This window comes from Crassostrea angulata, chromosome 2, assembly GCF_025612915.1.
Source record: "Crassostrea angulata isolate pt1a10 chromosome 2, ASM2561291v2, whole genome shotgun sequence".
In the NCBI taxonomy this organism is placed as follows: Eukaryota; Metazoa; Mollusca; class Bivalvia; order Ostreida; family Ostreidae; genus Magallana; species Magallana angulata.
The window spans coordinates 33220266-33241671 of NC_069112.1; the positions used below are offsets into that span (position 1 = coordinate 33220266).

At 35.2% G+C, this 21406-nt stretch overlaps 1 protein-coding gene and 2 long non-coding RNA genes across 3 annotated transcripts in view; 1 reads left to right on the forward strand and 2 right to left on the reverse strand.

Annotated features, from left to right (window-relative positions):
• The window catches only part of LOC128172143 (uncharacterized), a 44510-nt gene extending 41263 nt beyond the window's left edge, over positions 1-3247 (reverse strand). The window contains exon 1 of the long non-coding RNA XR_008242200.1: positions 3143-3247. This is a non-coding gene — a long non-coding RNA (uncharacterized LOC128172143). The remainder of the gene's footprint in view (positions 1-3142) is intronic.
• The window catches only part of LOC128172124 (neurocan core protein-like), a 184665-nt gene that overhangs the window by 89100 nt on the left and 74159 nt on the right, over positions 1-21406 (reverse strand). The window lies entirely within an intron of this gene.
• On the forward strand, positions 51-21081 carry LOC128172142 (uncharacterized). The gene is made up of 5 exons (XR_008242199.1): positions 51-694; positions 795-927; positions 1563-1634; positions 16409-16563; positions 20717-21081. It is a non-coding gene; the product is annotated as an uncharacterized LOC128172142 (long non-coding RNA).

Consider the following 21406-nt stretch of genomic DNA (forward strand, 5'->3'; position numbering starts at 1 on the left):
ATGCTGTTTTTGCTCACATCAGTGATGATTTTGCCTACTTTGTTGCAGGTCTGATGAATGTTGGTGGCTGATGCTGGTTCGATGTTTGCGCAAAGAAGCATACCACGCATGCCCTCTGTTGTAAGGCCGGTACCCAAGTGGCCGACAGCCATGGCAACATTAAACTGTGCGGCTCACCGTCCCCTTCCTGATCGACTGACTTCCTCGTACAGCTTTTCAGGGTGACTGGTGTAATGGCACTTCTTACATCGAATGGAAAGGATCCATGCCAGGCCTCTCTTTTCCTCCCCATGCTTGTTCCAGTCCAGTGAACTGTCACAGTCCAGGAATTTCTGTGAGTGCTCTTTAAATGCATGGTTCCATAGTTTAGCAGTTTTTTATTGATGGAGCACTTTGAAAAGTCTGGAATTGGGGTTCGGTGACTCTGCATCCATGTAGGAGTCTACCAGCTGCACTTCACTTGGCCCGGGTCGCAAAATCTTCATTTGACTGCCTCTACGCTCAGCATCGCTTATTGTGAATATTCCATCCTTCTGCTGCTGTACGACATCCTGAAACTCTTCTTTACTCAGCCTTCTTATAGGACATAGACACTGTACTGTGCTGGTGGTCCCTGTCCTTTTCTGGCCCTTGTTGTGAGGAATGTTTTCTTTTTTGTACTGATGTTGATGCAGCCACTTTGGTCCTTTCTTTGGTATGATTTATATTGAACTGTACACTTGTAGACTTTTTCTTATAAAATGATGTTGTGTGTGGTGCAAATTTTTAAGTATTGTAAACTTTCATCATTTTAGAGCCGCAATGTCGTCTAAGAGGAACCCCATCTTTAATGACTGATTGAAAAGCCTCATCACCCCCCATTGCTTAAGAACCTCTTATCTATATCACTAGCCATTAATCAGTGACCACCGTTATCAAAGCTCCAAGGTACATTATTTAAGACTCTTCTGGCACCATTTTTTTTTAGTCTCTGTCTCAATTTGTCTTAGAATTAAAATTAACAACTTTTTGCTAATTAATTCCAATATTTAAGTCATTTTCCTTTTTTTTAGCTATTTAATGTCTATTAATTAGAGATTAATTTTTTTTTAAAGCACATACACATAAACTCTAACATTTCAGGTTTCATTTCATTCCAAGCTCTTTTCTCAATATCTCACTAATTAAATTTTATTGAGTTTTGAAAAGATGAACTGTAGATGAATTTTAACAGAAATTTACTCCAGAATTCAGCAATCTGTTAAGAAGAGTTATCTCATACCTTTTAAGCCCTTAGGGTCAAAAGTAGATTTTCATACACTAGCATATAGGAGATAGATACCTACTAGACATTTTCTGCAAATTTCATTAAATTTCATAAACTTTAAGTTGTCTTAAAGGTCTTACGCAAGAAAATAGCAAACTGAACTTAGTCAATTGTAGTTCCATATATATGGAGACAATTTCTTTTCTTTCTTTCTTTTTTGGCACCTTATTTAGGGCCTATAGTATTGATTTTGGACTCAGTGGCGAGGAGAATTATTGGAATTGTCACACTAATTTCAATGGAATTTTTTTTTTAGATGGGCATGATGCAACTTCCTGGATGGTGCTGAGCCTGTTTGTCAACATGTGGAACCCACGTGTATTTAGGGGTAGGTATGTTTACTCTCAATTATCTCTCTTAGAAACCGCATAAGGCGTTATTTTTCTGATCTAAAATTTTTCTTGAAGCATTTAACTAAAATTTCTCGTTCATGAATTATATGCTGAAAGTATAGTTAATTTATTTACTGAATTAAAGGTATATAGTAACATATAGTGAAATTAATTCCTTGTGTGAGACATTAATGATCTTCACGTTTAACCTGATAATGGCAGAATTTGAGGAAGAACACGTACAAATCAAGATATACTTGACAGATGTTGGGTTGTAAAATCATCGCTGCATCATTTATAGAATGTATAAAAATGATCAGCTAAATTTTTTTAACAAAAATTATGTGCTTAAATGATCTATAGATTCTCTGTCTTGTTAATATTGTTTTCATTACTGAAAACCCTAGCCGATCGCTGTGAACATTTCAACCAGAGATCAAATCACATGGAAAATAGTTGGTTCAATTGAAATACAACTCTGTTTTAAGTAAATATAAAAGCTAACGTAAATTAATTTCTCTCTATAAAAAAATGATGCATTAAAACACAAATTATATTACATACAAGTTAAATAAATAAATACGCAGATACAAATTCGCGTACAATTTGTTAACATTGTTTTCATTACCTCACACCTTAGTCGATTGCCAAGTAAATTTCAGCCTGCAGATCAAATCACACGGAAAAAAGCAGACTCAATTAAAATACAACCCTTGTTTTAAGTAAATATAAATTATATCATAAATTCTTTTGTTTCTGTAAAAATGCATGAAAAAAGAATTATATTACAAGACTATTGGTTGCTTATGTCAAGTCAACCTTTAAGAGTTTTGCCTTAAGGTAAGGTTTGCGGTTACAGGGAGACAACTCACACATTTTCATTGTGACGTAACACCAACTACCCTTTATTTCAGTTATGATGTCAAAAATTATATGACGTCATAATTGATTTCAGTTTTTTTTATTTCGCGGGTTTTTTTAGTTTCAATGAAAAAATAAGAGGACACAAGCATTTTATCAATTTCCACGAAAACGAAATCCGCATCATATGGTATTGAATAGTGTTTTAGAAACATCAGATTACACATATTCTAAGATACGTTTTTCCTGAAATCGGTGGACTTGGAAACGTTTCAAATAAGATGTTTTCGTTTACATAATAGTAGTCCAAAATTAAGACTTTTGTTGCATTTTATTCTATTTTTAGATAGTTCATCAGAAATTAATAAAAGTGAATCATGATATTAATAGTGATATTATTTTTGAACATTTTAAGCATAAATAACCCACATAATAGTCACATATAAAATGTACATATTTTCACGAAATTGTTTACATTTCATCAAAATGAAAATTGGAAATCATGAACTTTGACCTTTTGTAGTTATAAAACAGGACGGGCAAAATTCATTTGAATATCATGAGAAAAAAGACTTTAGTATAGTGAACCAAATGGTATGTAACTTTGGTACAACCTCTAAAAAATGCAAGCCGCAAATATTACCTTAATCCTATCTATGCCTGCTGCTTTTCCTGATGTCAAGGATTTGATGGTTACTGTTATTTTTTTCTTTTGTTGGAGGATCAGTATTGAGGTCAGTCAAATAAAGTGGCTCACTCAGGCTTAGATCTAAAAGTCTTGCACAAGAGTCAATTGTAGTTCCATATATTTATAAATAGAGGCAATTTCGTTTCTTTCTTCCCTTTTTGGCACCTTATTTTAGGCCTACAATATTTAATTTGGACTCATTTGTTAGGAAAATTATTACTTAATGAAATTGTCACACTGAATTAGGCCAAAGAAAAAAAATATGTGTGTGTCTGGTTTCCCGACCGACCCTATTTTTTATGCGCCGACCCTAACACTTTTAATTCCAAATCCAAATTACCAACCGTAATTGGTTTAAACAATAGAGTCTTTACAAATCAGAGTTCAAAAAAAGCTTTTAACAATTCAATAGAAATTCAATAGAAAACACCACTTATCAAAGATTTCTAAGTGCAGATTGACAGTATGGATGAAAGTTATCCTTGGTTATTTTAGCTAAATTATCATTGCAATAAATAGTTTCATAGGGCAGTGATGTGTTAAAAATTAATATAAAGATGTACAAGAAGAAAGCAGAGGCAAAGTTTTTTTTATATTTCTGGGTGTGGAGACTGCAGACATCTTTAAATAGGCCCAACAATCATTCACATTATAAATATTTTAAAGTGCTGCAGTTCCATTGCAAATGAAATTTTTAAAACTAGTCTTAAACCATTAATTATGTATTCATTTTTTGGGGGGAATTAGGCCAAAAAAAAAAAATATGTGTGTTTCCGGTTTCCCGACCGACCCTATTTTTTATGCGCCGACCCTAACACTTTTTATTCCAAATCCAGATTATCAACCGTAATTGGTTTAAACAATAGAGTCTTTACAAATCAGAGTTTAAAAAACGCTTGTAACAATTCAATAGAAAACACCACTTATCAAAGCGTTTTAAAGATTTCTAAGTGCAGATTGACAGCATGGATGAAAGTTATCCTTGGTTATTTTAGCTAAATTATCAAAACAATAAATAGTTTTTAGGGCAGTGATGTGTTCAAAATTAATATAAAGATGTACATGAAAAAAGCAGAGGCAAATTTTTTTTTTAGCTCACCTGAGCCAAAGGCCCAAGTGAGCTTTTCTGATCACAATTTGTCCGTTGTCTGTCGTCGGCGTTGTCGGCGTCGTCGTCGTCAACTTTTCACATTTTCATCTTATTCTCAAGAACCACTGGGCAGATTTCAACCAAATTTGTCACAAAGCACCACTAGGTGAAGGGGATTTAAGTTTGTTCAAATGAAGGGCCACGCCCTCTTTAAAGGGGAGATAATTGAGAGTTATTGAAAATTTGTTGGTATTTTTCAAAAATCTTCTACTCAAAAACTATTCGGCCTGAAAAGCTTAAACTTGTGTGGAGGCATCCTCGAGTAGTGTAGATTCAAGTTTGTTCAAATCATGGTCCCCGGAGGTAGGGATTGGCCACAAGAGGGAGATCAAGTTTTACATAGGAATATATAGAGAAAATCTTTAAAAATCTTCTTCTCAAAAACTATCAGGCCTGAAAAGCTCAAATTGAAATGGAAGCATCCTCAGGTAGTGTAGGTTTGTTCAAATAATGGTCTCCAGGGTAGGGTGGGGCAACAATGGGGGATCAAGTTTTACATAGGAATATATAGAGAAAATCTTTAAAAATCTTCTTCTCAAAAACTATTAGGCCAGAAAAGCTCAAATTACTCTCTCTCTCAGCTTTGTTCTTCGATAATGTTCTTGGTGTTTTTGGTTAACCATTTCCTGGCTCTCTTTCTGTATTTACAAGTTTTTTCAGCAGTTTGTTGGTAGGCCTGTTTGATATTCTTCCATTGATTTTCTTCTTGCTCGAGGTTTTCTAGTACTCTAAATTTGTTTCTCAGTTCAATACAGAATTTTCTTTAAACATCAAGCTTGTTTAGACAGTTGGTATTGATGACCTTTCTCTTTGACTTGTTGTTTTCCTTCGGGTAAAGTCTTTCACCACTCTTGCTCCTATAGGCCTTTCTCTGGTATTCCACCCTCTACTTTTCCAGTATATATTTGGAACTCATGGCAATAGCTGTTTTGATACCGAATTTTGTGGGTTTGGCAGGTAGGTATTGCCTGAATATCATGGCCTGGAGCTCTTCGTAGGGGATTTTGAGACGCATCATTGCAGCGAAAGTGCTTACTGATGTGTTCAAATCTGGATATAGTCATAATTTCAGAGATGGATGGATTTCCAAATGGCCACATATATCCATGCTATGGAATAATTTGGAATTTTGATCTCGGAAATTCCCAAGAATGCTTTCATTTCCTCAAGTTTTACATCTTTCCACTGATGGTTGGGATTGGTTTCTATGACTCTTGCGGCATATGCATTGGTTTCTCTCACCAAAATTTCAAACAATTTTTAAGGCCTCGAGCTATTGCTCGGCAGCCTTCTAGCGATCGTCTGGATTGGCAATCATCCAAAAATTAATGCTCTGCACCGCCTTTAAAATGCGCACAAGAAATAAGTTTCTTTAAGTATTAAACGTATTACAAGATTTTTATTCCATTTATTCAACTAAATTGTGTACAAAAACCCATCTTTGCCTCCCTGGTTATAACAACTCATTGCATAAGTATTTGCTGAAACTAAAAAATGGCGGGTGAATACAATAAGGTAACATTTACTAAAAAGTCATTAAGTGTATCGCTTACATTTTAATTGGAGGCTGTGCCCGATAGAAATAAAATTTGATATGTAAATTTACTTTTTATCTGGAACGGTCTCCAAAATAAATGTAAGCGATAAACTTATCCAGTGATTTTGTTGCAATAAGAAAACACGATAATGCTGTTAGACCATGTGCTTTATTCAACTCGTTCACTAAAAGTAGCTTTACAGGATGAATAGCTCCCTTAGAGGGAGATAAGTAAAACATAAACAAGAGTTACTTCTCTTGTCATTGCATATTAAGTAAACTAACATTAATTATACTTTTCTCTTTTTTGAGCATAATGTACAGGTAAACAAAACTAAAAATGACAAAAGTTCAGAATTAATTAGAATGTGTCTGGTTTAAGAATAACAGTAATTCTGTCCATTTAAAACACAAAGTCTGGCAACATCCGTCCTGTCTGAAGAATCTTCAAAACATATACACCATTTGCTCCTGCTTTTGTTAGGCAATTTGCGAGCTGTTTTTGTCCAGAACACCACTGAATTTTCCTCACATCTCCTTGAGTAACTGCTTCAGTCAATGCAGCGATATCAATACGAAGTCTCCTGTCCTCCACCAGTTTTGTCGAATGCACAGATTCTATCACACTCTTATTGTCTATAAATGCATAAATTTCAATGGATTTGCTGGGGACTCCTAAAATTTCCTCTAACATGTGTCGATAGTAAAAACTTGCCTCCAGTCCTTCTTGTAGACTAAGCGCCTCTGCTGCTAGCGTGGAGCGGACAACTCTTCTTATCTTTTTAGCCTGCCAGAAAAGGGGACAGCATTTCCCTTGTCTATCCATAATCCAGATAATGACTCCTTGAGTACTTCCCACTCCATCATTCAGGTTTCCTAGAGATGCATCGGTAAATGTCACTATCTTCACTGAAGTGAGATCTAAAGCTGGAAATCTCAGAATACTTTTGAAGTCTTTAAGCCTATTTATGGTTTTCGTTGCTCTGATTAAGTCTGCCATGTTTCCACTTCTTAGCTTAGTGCTCATGTCTATCATTTCAAATGCAAGGTCTGGTCTTGACCCCTGCACTGCCCAATTGATCTGCCCTATGATCTGTCTGTATGCAGTCTGTTCTTCAGTGCTTAGCTGACTTTCCTTCTGATATGCTCTCAGGGGATCAATCTCTATACTTTGTAACTTCTCCATGTAACTAGTGTGATCCAGTTCTATCCCTTCCTTAGTTTGCTTAACGTAGAAACCAATATATGGAAATTGGCATTCAGCAATTTTTCCTGCTGAAAACCTCTCTCGAAACCTGCAAATCTGCCCCTCAAAGATTTCGTCCCCAGCATGGAGAAAATCATCAACATGAGAGCAGATGATTCCATGAAGCCTTCCATCCTTTCTATAGCAGAAGAGAGCCGGGTCTACGCTACACTGTTCAAAGCCGAGTTTATCAAGTTCTTCTTTAACACTTAAGTAAAACTGTCTGGCACCATCTTTCAGTCCATAAAGACAGTGTTTTAACTTCCATATCATTCCTACAGGAGTGATATTTTCCTTTGGAGGTTGAAGATAAACATCTCTATTAAGTTTTTTTCCTTGTAAAAAAGCTGACTTAATGTCTGTGGTTTTGACATCCCAGAATTTACTTGCTGTTATTGTCAAAAATATCTTAAGACCCCCTTTTCCAACTGTCGGACTGTCTCTTGGAATATCAAATTCCTCCTCAAATCCACGTGCTACAAGTCTTGATCTTACTTGTTCTTCTTTTGAAGTGATAACCCATCTTGTAGATAGTCTATTTTGTCCTTCATCCAGAACTTCAGTGTATGTGTCAAAGTTTTTGAGCTTCTCTAGTTCATTTTGTTTAGCTAGGGATATATTGTCACAGCTTGTATTTTCACATGTTGTAGAATTAACACATTCATCGCTGATTCTTTCCCAAGGGAGCCTACTTAGGTCTATGCTCTTTTGTTCTTCACTCTCAACATCTTTTACATTATACCAATTTCTGTTATTACCAGAAGCTTTGCCTGCTCTGCCAAGAATTGTTGCCTTTATCCAATTTTCATCCTCCGATCCCATCTTATACTGAATGTTGTCATTTGTTTTTAATGCAAAATTGCTTTGAGGAGGTAAAGGTAACTTCTGTTCCTCTTTGTTCTCTGACAGGTATTCAGAAACTGTACACTTTTTAAGTTGCTTTTCACTTGCTTTTCCTTGGTGTGGTGTTCTTTCTTTATTTGTGCCTGTAGTTTCAGTGTCTGATATCTTCTCTTCTACTTGAGTACAGCTTGCACTCGAACAAAAACTCCCCCATGGCGAACAAAAACAACTTTTCCATCCTGAAACACAACTCTACCAGGTCCAAGCCATCTGTCTCTACCCTCACGCTTGTAGTACACCAAATCTCCATTTTCATAACATTGTTCAGCTGCCCTCACATTGTTCAGTAATGCCCGTCTGATTCTCTCATCAGCTTCTGCCTCTATTATGCTCGTCTGGTGCTGTGCAGTAAATTCAGATGTTTAGCAAAAGTCTCACTCACTGTACGGCCTTCTAAAGCTGGTAACTTGTCTGTCATAATGTTGGGTAGATTGGGGTTCCATCCAAACACAAGCTGGTGGCTACTAAAGCCGTTCCACATCTGTAATACATTCCTTGCCATGTTAGCCCAGCACAAGAAGCTCTGCTCATTTACATCTTTGTAGTCCTGTTCCAATTTTGTTAGCATCATATCCGTTACGGAGTGCACTCGTTCACACAAGCCGTTCTGAAATGGGCTTTCACCTGCGGATGTGCACACTTTGACGTTCAAAATGGATGCCACTTCTCGCATTTCGTCAGAGTTAAATTCTCCTCCATTATCTGTCATAATTGCACCCATAACACCAAATATCCCTATCCAGTGAGACATGATTTTATCAATGACATCAGTTGTCTTTTTCCTCTGGATAAAAATGGAAATTGTGTATCTGGACCACATGTCAATCAAATGTAAGATCCACTTTCCTCTCCAGTACTTCAGATCCATGGCCACCTTCTCATTAAAGTAAGTCGCCATTGGAAATGACACAACAGGCCGTGGAGGGGTTCTTGCATAGGTCTTGCACACATCACATCTCTCTTCTATTTTTTCAAGATCCTCGTCAAAGTTGTCTCGCCAAGCACCCGCATCCTGTAAGAGGGATACTAGTCGTTTCTTTGGTGGGTGCGCAAACTGTCGGTGCAGTTTTAACAGAGTTGAGTATCTCTTTTTTGGGTCTACATCATCAATCCTGACTGAGCAAACTTCCTCAACAGGTATCATTTCTGCTTTATCTATGGGAATACAATAATGTCCAGAAGAGGTCACATTTAGGTTCATTGTTTTCCCTAAAATCTCCGCTGTGTCATCCTCTAAGTTCAACTTCACACCAGCAGTTTTCATAGCCGTTCTTGACAACAGCAACGGAATGTCTGAATCAACAACATCAGTTATTATGGTCACATCTTTCCCTGCTATACGAGCTGGAATTGCAAATTCTCCTTCAGATTTCAGACGAGTTCCCCCTCCAAACTTAAACATTTTTCTGCCTTCAGTTTTCTTAACTCTATTTTTGTCCAAATCATTGAGTGAATCGATGTATGTGTTGATCCATGCACTACCACACACAGTACTACTGCAGGCACTGTCTAGGACTGCACAATTTCTAGCTTCCATCCCCAGGTGTCTTATTTCCTTTGGTTGGTAACCTGTAAACAGTACGAATTCTTCAGTTGAACATGCATTTACTTTTGCCATATTTTCCCAACTATAAGGACATGCTGCCATCAGATGTCTATATGACCTGCAAGACTTGCATGTCAACACATTTCCATCTGGTCCTGATGGATTCATACTCTTTTTAACTGCTGAACTGCCTGCTCGTGATTGTCCCCCATGCTGACCTCGATAAAAGCCTCTACTTTGGCCACTTTGAAATCCTCTGCCCCGCATCTGCTCACTTCTTCCCCCTCCTCGATAAAATTTGTTGTTCCTCATTCTAGCATATCCAGCTGCCATCAGCGCTTCTTCGTTCTCTGCAAGGAATGCTGGTTCAAGTTTAATGGACATTGGTGTAGAAGAAGAATGTCCTTCACAAGTTTCACCTTTGAATTTTTTAAGGGATTTCTTAGCTTCCTCATACAGAGTTTCTTTATTTTCAAAATTCATTCCCGTCAAAACAATCATTCTTTCTTCTTTGCTAATTTGTGATCTTTTGAGTAATTTGAATGCTAAAATCTCTGGAGGTAATTTCATATTTTTCTTCTCAATTTTTCTGTATTTAGCATCAAAAATGGAAATGTATTCATTGACAGATTGTCCATCAGACCTTTTAAAATCTTCAAAGTCTTCAAATTTCTCTAAGCTATCTGCTATTCATCTTTGGCCAAATCTTTGTCCAAAAATTCTATCAATGTTTTCAAACCTGTCTCTTTTTTGAGATCCTCCAAATTCAGCTGATTAAACACTTTTTCTCTTATCTGGGACTCATCATTTTCAGGAAGAGACAATGCTATAGCAACACCTTGTTTCTTTTTATCTAACTCAGTGACCTCTTTCCATGCTAAAAGTTCTTGCTTGAAGAGTTCATAACTTTTGATTTTAGGATTGTACAAAGGGGGGTTGATTTTTGTTGACATTTTCTCAGTCCACTAACACCACTGTTTTTCACATTTATCAAACTCTGAATAACAAGTAATTAATTGTCACACCTCGCTTACACTGTTTCTAACACTAGGAATCACCAATTTTCTTTCAACCACGCTCTGCTACCATTGTTAGACCATGTGCTTTATTCAACTCGTTCACTAAAAGTAACTTTACAGGATGAAGAGCTCCCTTAGAGGGAGATAAGTAAAACATAAACAAGAGTTACTTCTCTTGTCATTGCATATTAAGTAAACTAACAAATGCAGTTGGTTTGGTCGAGCATTTTAGATAGCACATGTTGTGGATTTGTTTGTAAACAATCATACCATAGGTAATCTTGTTTCAAACGGGAATTGATATAAATAAAAGTATGTTTTATCATTATAATTAGGGACACACTGTTAATTATTCAAATTATGAACCTGTGAAAATTGTTTAAAGACTGTTTAAAGCAGAAAGAAAATATTTTTTTGAACTTTTGATAGGACTATGTGTGGTATGGTCAAATATCTGCCCCCGATTTCAACCAATTTTTAAATAGTATCGTATAAAAATAAAATCTTCACAAATCATTGTAAAGAGGATGCCTATAACTTTAATAATGATTTTAGTCATCATTGCTCACTCCCTGTTTATCTATGACGTCCCCTAAATGACCTTATTCCCGCAAAATTGCAAACAAATGAAGATATTCTCATTTTTGCTCTATATTTTGCATTCGAAAGTATAGAGCGCAGGTCTGCTCAAGTGCGATTTTAACATATGTTTTTCTTCAGATAGTTATACATATACTAAAAAATGGTACTTGAGCAAGCCTGCGCTCGATGTTTCCCAGTCGAATAACCATCGGAAAACACCCATATTTTGCTACAAAACATCAATTTATCAAAATAATGCAATCTTCATGACGTCATTTCTACATTACGACGTCACTGTGGTGATAACCTTTTACACCTCTATTTCCAATATGATTTTAACTACCTTTCACCTTATTTAAAAGCTCTTTCTAAAACTTTGATTTTGGGGGGCAAAAATTGCATAAAACCGCACTTAGTCCTTTCTTTGATATTTGTATCCATGATGAGTTATTGTATTATAAACACATCACTACCTATTTTATAAGGAAATATACTGATTTTTGTTTTTAAAGCAGCACAAAACATAAATCATTTAATTTTTTATTCTAGTACTATTTGATATACGACTATTAGTAGAGAACTGGAGAAATTCAAATTATTGATATCATATATATTCTATATAAAAGAAAATGTCAGCTCGACGCCTTTGTGGCCGTTCCGGCCTTTGATTTCAGTAAAGAATTTAACAAAGAAATCAAGTTTGATTTTCCACGGTCCGAGCTCAAAAGTTGCACCTACTGCCTCCATAAATAACGATTTGTTTGGTTTTAAACCAGGTTTTCCAACAGAAAACTCCAGTTATTGAAATGCATTGTGAAAATGGCAGGTGGGTGGGTGGGCAGCTGGTTAAAGGGTATCCTCATTGTATGGATAACTCCTCCTACAGTTTTCAAGATAAGAAGTTGTTCTTTTGCAGATCAATTGTACAATCATTAAAGGTGTGCATATTGCTAGGATTTTGATTTCTGATAATTAATGAAAAAAATACCAGCTTTTGAACTTTGTCATTTTTGGGCAAAATATTGATTTTGGGTTCTCCATTTCTCTGGATATGGTAGGTAATGTTTATCAATATAGGGTTGATATGGATTATGGATACAGTTCACATAAAAGAAAAACTGGTTTGCTGACAGCTTTTCACTTGTCTCAAGTAAGGCTGCCGTGCTAGATCTTCGTCTCCACTGTCTGATTTTGAGCTCAAATTTACGAGTGAAAGATCTTGTGTAGATACAGGAGAAACTGATGTATCACTTCCAATTTGGGGAACATCAAAAGTATCGTTAGTATTCTCAAAAAATCCCCAAAAAACTCTGAATTATTCTTGCTGTCTTTGTCCGCCATCTTCACTATGTGTTGTTTTCTCAAAATATCTATCACACTTCTAAGCTTGGATTTAGGGGATTTCCAATGCTATATATGGGAAATAATGCTATAAATAGGTTGAGTTAACATTTCTCTCTGTCCCTCTCATTAGTTTTTCTGATCAGGTGACAAATTCATTTCTGACCAATCACGACTTATTTAACAAAGATAAATTGTACGCAGTTTAAGAGTTAATATTCAAGGGTATCAATTTTTGTGGATAAAGTAAAAATCACAGTTTCAAGGATATGCAAATTCGTGGCCAATGACCCTATTAAAACAAAATGTTATTAGAAATTGCATTTCAAGTAACACTCATTCATGGAGGAACATAATAACGAAATCCCCTGAAAATTGGTATTCAACAAATATTGATGAAACCACAGTACCTTTTTTTTCAATCTTAACTTTTGGGTTAAATAGGGTTGTCTGTGCAAAGTTAAACAAGGTAATTGAACATCTATAAATAAACAAATCACAACACCCTTTAAAACAATTCAAAATGAAATGAAAATAAATTATCAATTTATATTCCATAAATGCCTTTACGTACAGTAAATTGATCCTAATAAATGAATTACTGTTGATGTTTATAAACCAGCAGTACTAGGATGTCATCTATCTGCTACCTTCTTTTTATTACTTGTGCACTGTCTCCAAAGCAGTTAAAAATGAAGCTATCGAACCAAGTGTATTTCCTTTACTTTCAACTGAGGTGAATCTAGTACATCCTGTGAATCTACTGGGTATGGTGCAGGGGTTCAAAATTTTTTTTATGATGGTCAAGTCCAGGACTTAGAGAGTAAATTTTAGGCAAGTCCGAGGAAGAAATTCCCAAGTCCACATTGTCATGATTGATAGATAAAATTATATCAACCTAAACATCACTAAAACTATTTATTTTAATTTGTTGCAATGAATAAAAACTGTATGTTTGAAATTATGTTTTATTTATATCATTGTATTAAAGCCACGACCTATCGTCACGCCAGTGGCTTTTGGAATTCGCGAATTCTTTTCTTTTCATAAGTTTTGTCTGAGGAACTATTATTTTTATCACACCTCAAGTCACCCCCGGCTTCATGTTCCTCACAGGGTCTTTCATTTGTCGTTCCTTTGCGTATATTACTGCTCGTAAATCCAAAATTCAACAAACTTACTGCCGTTTGTCATAGGGGAGAAACATGAGAAAATGTGTAAAAGCAGGTCATACCGCAATGGAAAATAAAAAGATGGATTGTATTTTCGAAATGTTTGTAATGCTTATGTGTTCATTAATGCCAAAATTAACACATTTTTATTAAATCCATGATGGAATTTGATTTATTTTTAATTGTATGAACTTTTTTTTTAATTTAAAAAAAGATAAGCAAGACACAATGCCAAGTCCCTGGACTTCGGCGATTCTAAATGGCGAGTCCGGATCCGGAATTTGTTAGTCCGGGACGTCGGGCTTGAGGAATTTTGAACCCCTGATGGTGAATAGTTGAAGTAGTAGAAGAGACTTGTGAGCAATTCCTGATATTCCGTCATTGCGGGGATGTTCTCTGCTGCTGGTACAAAGAGCTATCCTACATAATTTACAGCTGGTGAAATTGACACTATCAGCATTTCTAGGTCTTTAACTCCATTACTTTAAAAAAGTTTAAAGGACATCTGAATTGTGTCAAAGCTGAATCTTCTTTCACCATCCAATACATTGTTTTTAATGCAATTGTAACTGCACTGTGTTTTCCAGACAGTTGTTTGTCTTGTGATTTTTTCAAGTTTTCTGGTAGACTAGGAACAATCATAGCTGTTTGATGGTCTTGTGATTAAATGTGATCTTTTAAGGAACTTGTCTTGGTACATGTCATAGTATTGGTGTTCTCATTATAGCATAGCCAACAATATAGACTGAGCCATGCCATTTGAAATTTGTGTGTGTCATACATGTGATTGTCTCAGACTCTTGATGTATTTTTAGCTCACCTCTGATCTCTGGTCTGTCTATGCGTAATTTTTTTACATTTTCGACTCCTTCTCCTGAACCACTAGGCCAATTTCAACCAAACTTGGCACTAAGCATCAATGGGTTATAGGGAGTTTGTTAAATTAAAGGGCCAAGCCATATTTTAAGGGGAAATAATGAGGATTTATCGAAAATTTGGTGATTTTTTAAAAAATCTTCTTCTCAAAAACCAATTGGCCAGAAAAGTTGAAACTTGTGTGGAAACATCCTTAGATAGTGTAGATTAAAATTTTTCAAAATCATGGTCCTCGGGGGTGAGGTCAGGCCTTAATAATGGGGGGGGGGGAGGGGGGGTTCGAATTTTCAGATTGGTGTATTTAGAGTTTATCTTAAAAAATCTTCTTCTGAAAAGCTGAAACTTGTGTGGAAGCATCCTCAGATAGTGTAGATTTAAGTTTGATAAAATCATGATCACCATGGGTAAGGTGGGGCCGCAATTGGGGGTGGGGGGAGAGGGTCAAAGTTTTATATCTGAGTATATAGAGGTAATCTTTATAAATCTTCATCTCATACACCATTTGACAAGAAAAGATGAAACATGCTGAAGCATCCTTGGATAGTGCAGATTCAAGTTTTTTCAAATCATGGTCCCCAGGGGTAAGGTGGGGCCACAGTCTTTTAAAATCTTCTACTCAAAAACCATTAGGTCAGAAAAGCTGAAACTTGTGTGGAAGCATCCTAAAAAATTGCAGATCTAAGTTTGTTCAAATCATGGTCCATGGGGATAAGGTGGGGCCACAATGGGGGTCAAATGTTTACATAGGAATATAAAGAGAAACTTTATTTTATATCTTCTACTTAGAACACAACTCGCCAGAAAAGCTGTATATTGTGTGAGGTACATGTATCATCAGGTAGGGTAGATTCAAGTTTGATCAAATTATTATCCCCAGGGGAAGGGTATGGGCACAACGGGGAGGGGTTAAATCTTTACAAAGGAATATATTGAGAAAAATCTTTTTCTAAAAAAAACCATTTTCTTAGAAAAGGTGCAACATTAGTGAAAGCAACCTTAGATAGTGTAGATTCAAATTTGTCAAATTATATTTTTCAGTAGTAGGGTGGAGTCACATGGGGGGTCCAATTTTACAAAAGTAAACATTTTAAATTCACCAAAACTCAAATGTTATAATTTATGGTTTTAATGATGTGCAATCACTTCAACATATTGTTGATTCTTTAAAATTGTTAAGAATTTGGCCCCTGGACAATTCTTGGGCTTCACAAGTTTGATGTACGTTTATATCCCATTTGATTTAGATCTTCTTGAGAACCGTAAAGCTCAATATGTGGAATGACAATACTTTGACAAAAAGGGATCAATGATAAACAGAATATCCAGGGGAAAAAATTGATTTTTTTTTAATACAGGATCTGTTAGACTACATTGTCCATATTTATTTTGTATATAACTCAATGAAGCTGATTTTATAATGTCTAATGTTGCTCAGGTGAGCAATGTGACCCATGGGCCTCTTATTCCAGCATCCTCCTCACTGTCACACTTGGTAATAAACACGCTTTTTAATTTTGAATTGAAAAAATTTAAAAGCATTTGCTGGCTACTGCCAGCTTTGATCACTATCTTTTTCTTTGAGGACATTATTCTAAGTTATCATTTGGTATATCATATTAGTATTTGATTTAAATAAGCGCTCAAAAGATTAATAATAAATGCGCAACTTTCATCGACTGGCGAATCTGTAGATGCGGAATGTAACAAAAATATTACATTGTACATAGTCCTAGCATAGCTGGCTATTAGGAGATGAATTTGATCAGCCATTATTTCTAATCAGTATCTAAAATATAGGCCTTTTTGGCTGCTTTATTATATTTTTTCTGCCATTTTCAATTTTTATCAGCAAATGGCATGGCAGACGGCCAACGGCAATCTGAAACCCTGCCCCCTTCCCCTTCAAGTCAAGAAGACTAGCCAGCAGCGACAGTAGGTCTATAGGTCGATCCATGTCTCTAGACACTTTTAACTACTCAGTGGTACCACTACCAACAATTGCAGGTAAGTATTATATAAATTATTACAGTACAGCTCACGAGTATCCCGACACCCACCGTGTAAAAAACACGGTGGAAAACGGTCTGTGTCGCACCGTGCACACGGTGTGACACCGTGTATGTGTATTGGAAAATTCAAGAAAAGGCGCCGTGTCGCACCGTGGCCGCCTGTGTAACTCCGTGACCACTGTGTTACTCCGTGGATATCGTTACCTGAGACGTTGATAGAAATAGCGTATGTTTGGAAATAAAGAAATTATGGCTAAACAAGAGTTGAAACATATATATCCTTTTTATATTTAAAAAAAAAAAGAATATCGACTTCAGTTGCACGGGCCCAGAATATTGTCGAGGCTGTCAAGGTGAAGTTAATTTTTTGTGATCTGAAAACTCGACGTTAATGGGTACGTTTTAATTCATTTGCTCTTAAATAAATTGAAATAAATTCACCAAAAATATTTAATAATCAATTAATATATAATCAAAATTCAAATCAATTTAATCCATCTTTTTTTTTTCTAAACACACGTGATGTTGTAACTGACGATCCTATTAAAATGTCGGGAGCCTAAACGTCTTATTTCTGTTATCTGTAAACACTTTTTGATTTATTAATTAATTTACAGCCTTAATTTAAACCAATTAAAAATGAGAAAGAAAACGTTTCAGATCATGTTTTTCTAAAAACATGTGCTGTTGATGTGCTGTAGTAAATAACAACCCCATATTACTGGTGACTCGAATAATTTGGACTTCAGCTATTTATGTACCAATAAATAAACAAAAAATCACTTTTATATTATAGATTATAGATAAATACATGAACATACTCTTGTTAAATCATATTCAAGCATTGTACATGCATTAAAAATATGCCCGCATTTCATAAAAATAATTTTCAACTTTATTTCCGTATAGCTGGTAATGGCCTCGTGATGAAAAAAATCACTCGTGCGATGTACGGAAGCTGATCAGATACACAGCATTGTCTTTCATCTTGGGTTCTATACACAACAGGTGTTATTGTCTGTCTTGTTAGGTGTCATTGGAATTTACAACTAACTTTGTGTATATTTGGACGTCTGAACAGGTGTACTCGAGATGCCGTTATTCACACCTGTTTGGTAACTCATCACAACCTGTCGTGTGTATGGTCTAAATATATCTTACTTCTACTTTGTTAGTTCAATGATTTTTCCTGATCTTTAACAAACATGTAGATATGTACACAAACAACTACACGTAAGACTATCGGCGCGTGGATCCGGGGAACAATTCAGCAACTCTATAAATGCGGGAATTTCAAAGTATTAACTTGCAATAAGAAATTATTTACCGGGTACACATACATGTATGTACGAAAAAAAACCTGATTTATTAAAAAGATGAATGAGATAATACCGGTTACTTTTTGCAACATTTAGAACAAACACAAATTTATTGATGTGAAATAGCGTCGAAATTTTAACGAAAAATTTTCTTACATCGTGAACTTTACAAACTTTTAGTCATTGTGTTGAAATCGTTACTAAAGCCATGGATCTAAAATAAATGAATTAAATTCATACAAATAGAACTCTGATAATTCTAAAATGATTGCACAAAAGTACAGAGAGAGAGAGAGAGAGAGAGAGAGAGAGAGAGAGAGGAGAGAGAGATTTTACAACGTAATATTCCAACCCTCATACATTCAGTATAAGAATAAAGAAACTTAACATTTCAAACACTGAATACTTCATTGTTAAACATTTTTCTATTTTGCGGACTTAAAAAAACAACAGAACGACATTTTTTCCACATCATGGAAGGAGCACGTGGTCTATCTCGCGGGCTGATTTGATTGACAGGGATAGCACGTGAACCCTAACTGCATATATTCTATCGCAATTTTAGGGAAAAGGGTTTAATATAATGGAAACTATAAATCTAACTTATTACACTGAATTACAAGTAAAATGTATTTAAATTAAACTCATACTGGTATTCTCTCTCTCTCTCTCTCTCTCTCTCTCTCTCTCTCTCTCTCTCTCTCTCTCTCTCTCATATGACGATTATTAAACAACCAAACAGTAATTATTGCAATACTGAGTAAACTGTAGTTTCTTGGAACACAAATAATTTCTAAACTCAAGTTGCTATAAAGATGAAATAAAAAAAAATCCCGATCCACGGATCCTTAGCGCTATGAATATGTACCGTGCGGTACTACATGGACAAGTACATCACACATATGTATAAAAGAAAGAAAATTTGAAAATATATTAGATATAAAGCTGTATAATTATATTATTTAGAGAAAGTATATTTGTTTTCGACAACCCCTTAGATTTGTTATCGTTGAATAGAGTATAAGTGAGAAAAGATCACAGTTATGGTTCTATGCACTATTGAAACTGCCAAACTACAGTAACTACGATTACCACTACGTTTAAAAACGGACTGAAACAAAAACTTATGGAACCGTTTTTTTGAATGTTAAAAAGGAAAAGAAAGTGTTAGTGTTTTAATTGATCAAACCTTTATGTGGGCGATAGCGATTTTTAATATCAACAAAAATCAACCGTAACAATCGCATACGTCTGAAAATTGTGTGCCTCAAAATTTTATTTATTTCTTTGTCTTTTTCTTTGATTCTCTTACGTACATCAATAAATATTTTATTCTTTATAAGTTTAATTCCTAAATCCTCCTTTTTTCACAGGTAAATACCGCGTGTTACACCGTGTTATTGTCCGTGTTGCATCGCGTTGCACCGTGTCGCACCGTGTTTTTTCTCGTTCCGTGGCCGTAACAGAGAACAATAGATCAAAGGTACCGACACTTCCACGCTCAGCGTGGACTTTCAAACACGGTGGTCGGTGTTTTTGTCGGGATACTCGTGAGCTGTACTGTATCTTTTAAGGTGGCTCTATACACCCACAGTTTATTCCAATTTTCAATAGAAGACCACAAAACATATACTTATCAAATATTAAAATGATGATAGGGATGCTATAGGTATTTTAAAAGACTTTTCAAATGTTTTTTTCGTGTATTTGTAAAATTATTTTTAAAAAGTTAGCTATTAACAAATTGAGAGAAATGTTTTTGTCATATGATGGATATTTCCTTCGGACACCTAAAAATTAATATAAAACTTCTTAACATTCAAAAATTTTATTATTGCAATTTTTTTAGTATTTCCCTAAAACATAAATTTTCATATTTTCTTACTCTGTTGACAAATCATCTGAAAAAGCTGCTTGATAAGAGAATGTATTTTAATAACTGTGACATAAAAAATTTGAATAAAAATCATTGCAAATAAACCCAAAAAATATTTTAAATTTTATTTGGTATGAAAGTTCCTCAGGTAAGAGTAATAGTTCCTAAGTCCCAAGGCCCAAACATCTTGGGGACTTTTCATTTCTGAGTTAAAGAAAATTTCCTAAAGTCAAATAAATAAAGGGGAAAATTAACTAATAGGATTCATGTATCCCAACCAGAGAGAAATTCAAAGCCACCCTCTCATCCCCTTATGATGGTTAGGAACATCTGTTAATATTAATGTGAATTAAAGTATATTAGTATAATTAAAATACTTTCACCAGTTTAGAACTTTCTTTTAGAGTATTCAACCAAAAAATACGTTTAAAAATGTTCTTGTCCTGAACGGGATTCAAGCTCATGACCAGATTTGATTTGTAGATGATTTCAGATTTGTAGTGAACCCACTAACCCACTGAGCTACGCTGTAATATACCGAAAATCGGAAAGAAACTATTTAAAAAATTATACTTGATTTTATTGTTTTTTATGATAAATAATGCGACAAAACGTGAAGGTGTCTCATTACTTGTAAGTAATGATTTTTCCAATTAACAAATTAAATCAAAGACTATTCATATAACATTTTTTTTTAAAAGAGCGGTCCCCATACAATTTGCCTCAGTTTAAATCAGCTAGTGCCGGAACTGCATGCTTCCAGATTTACTTTTTTTGCGTAAGTGGTGTATAGAGCCACCTTAAACGGGTTTTATCTGAAGAAAATCTTCTGTTCCTCTCAGTAGACTGTATCATTAGCCTAGGGAACTAATGTTAACTTGTTGTTATCATCTAAAGGAACTGTATCACCAGCTCCAGGTACTTATATGTTGTAACTGTTATGATATTCTCAGGCCACTGTATCAGTAGTGTGTGAATTTAAACCTTTGATCATCTCAGGCCAAGGAAGACTGGTGAAAGTTGACGTTTGCGGTTTACATGTGTAGTGTAGTACCAAAAACTATGTAACTGTTATGATGCTATAGATGGACTGATAGTGTATTTAGATAGCTGAGGGTATTTATGTGATATTCTCTGTTGACTGTATAATTAGCATATGATACTATGGCTACCTGTTTTGACCCTCTCATCAGAGGACTATCATTTGATAAGGGTATTATGTGATGCAACTGCTGTGATTTTCTTAGTGGATTGTACCAATAGCATAGGATACCAAAGTTAAACTGTTGTGATCCTTTTAGTAAAATGTATAATTAGCCTAGGGAACTAATGGAACTTCTTGTTTGCATGTTCCAATCTTTAAAGGATGATTTGTGTTTTAGAAATTGACATTGTGTAACTTTCGGAGTCTAGTGTTTTGTTGTGTAATTTGTGCAAAAAATCTTGACTCTTAAAGCTTTTTATACAAATGTCAAATTGCAGCAAACACATTTATCTTGAACAATCATCATTTCCCATGCTGTTTTAGTTTTTTTTTATACACCCTGGAAATGAAGTTTGATGGGTTATATAGGAATCACCTTGTCCATCCGTCCATCTGTCTGTGAAAAATTTATGTCTGGTCCATATTTTTTTTTTGGGGG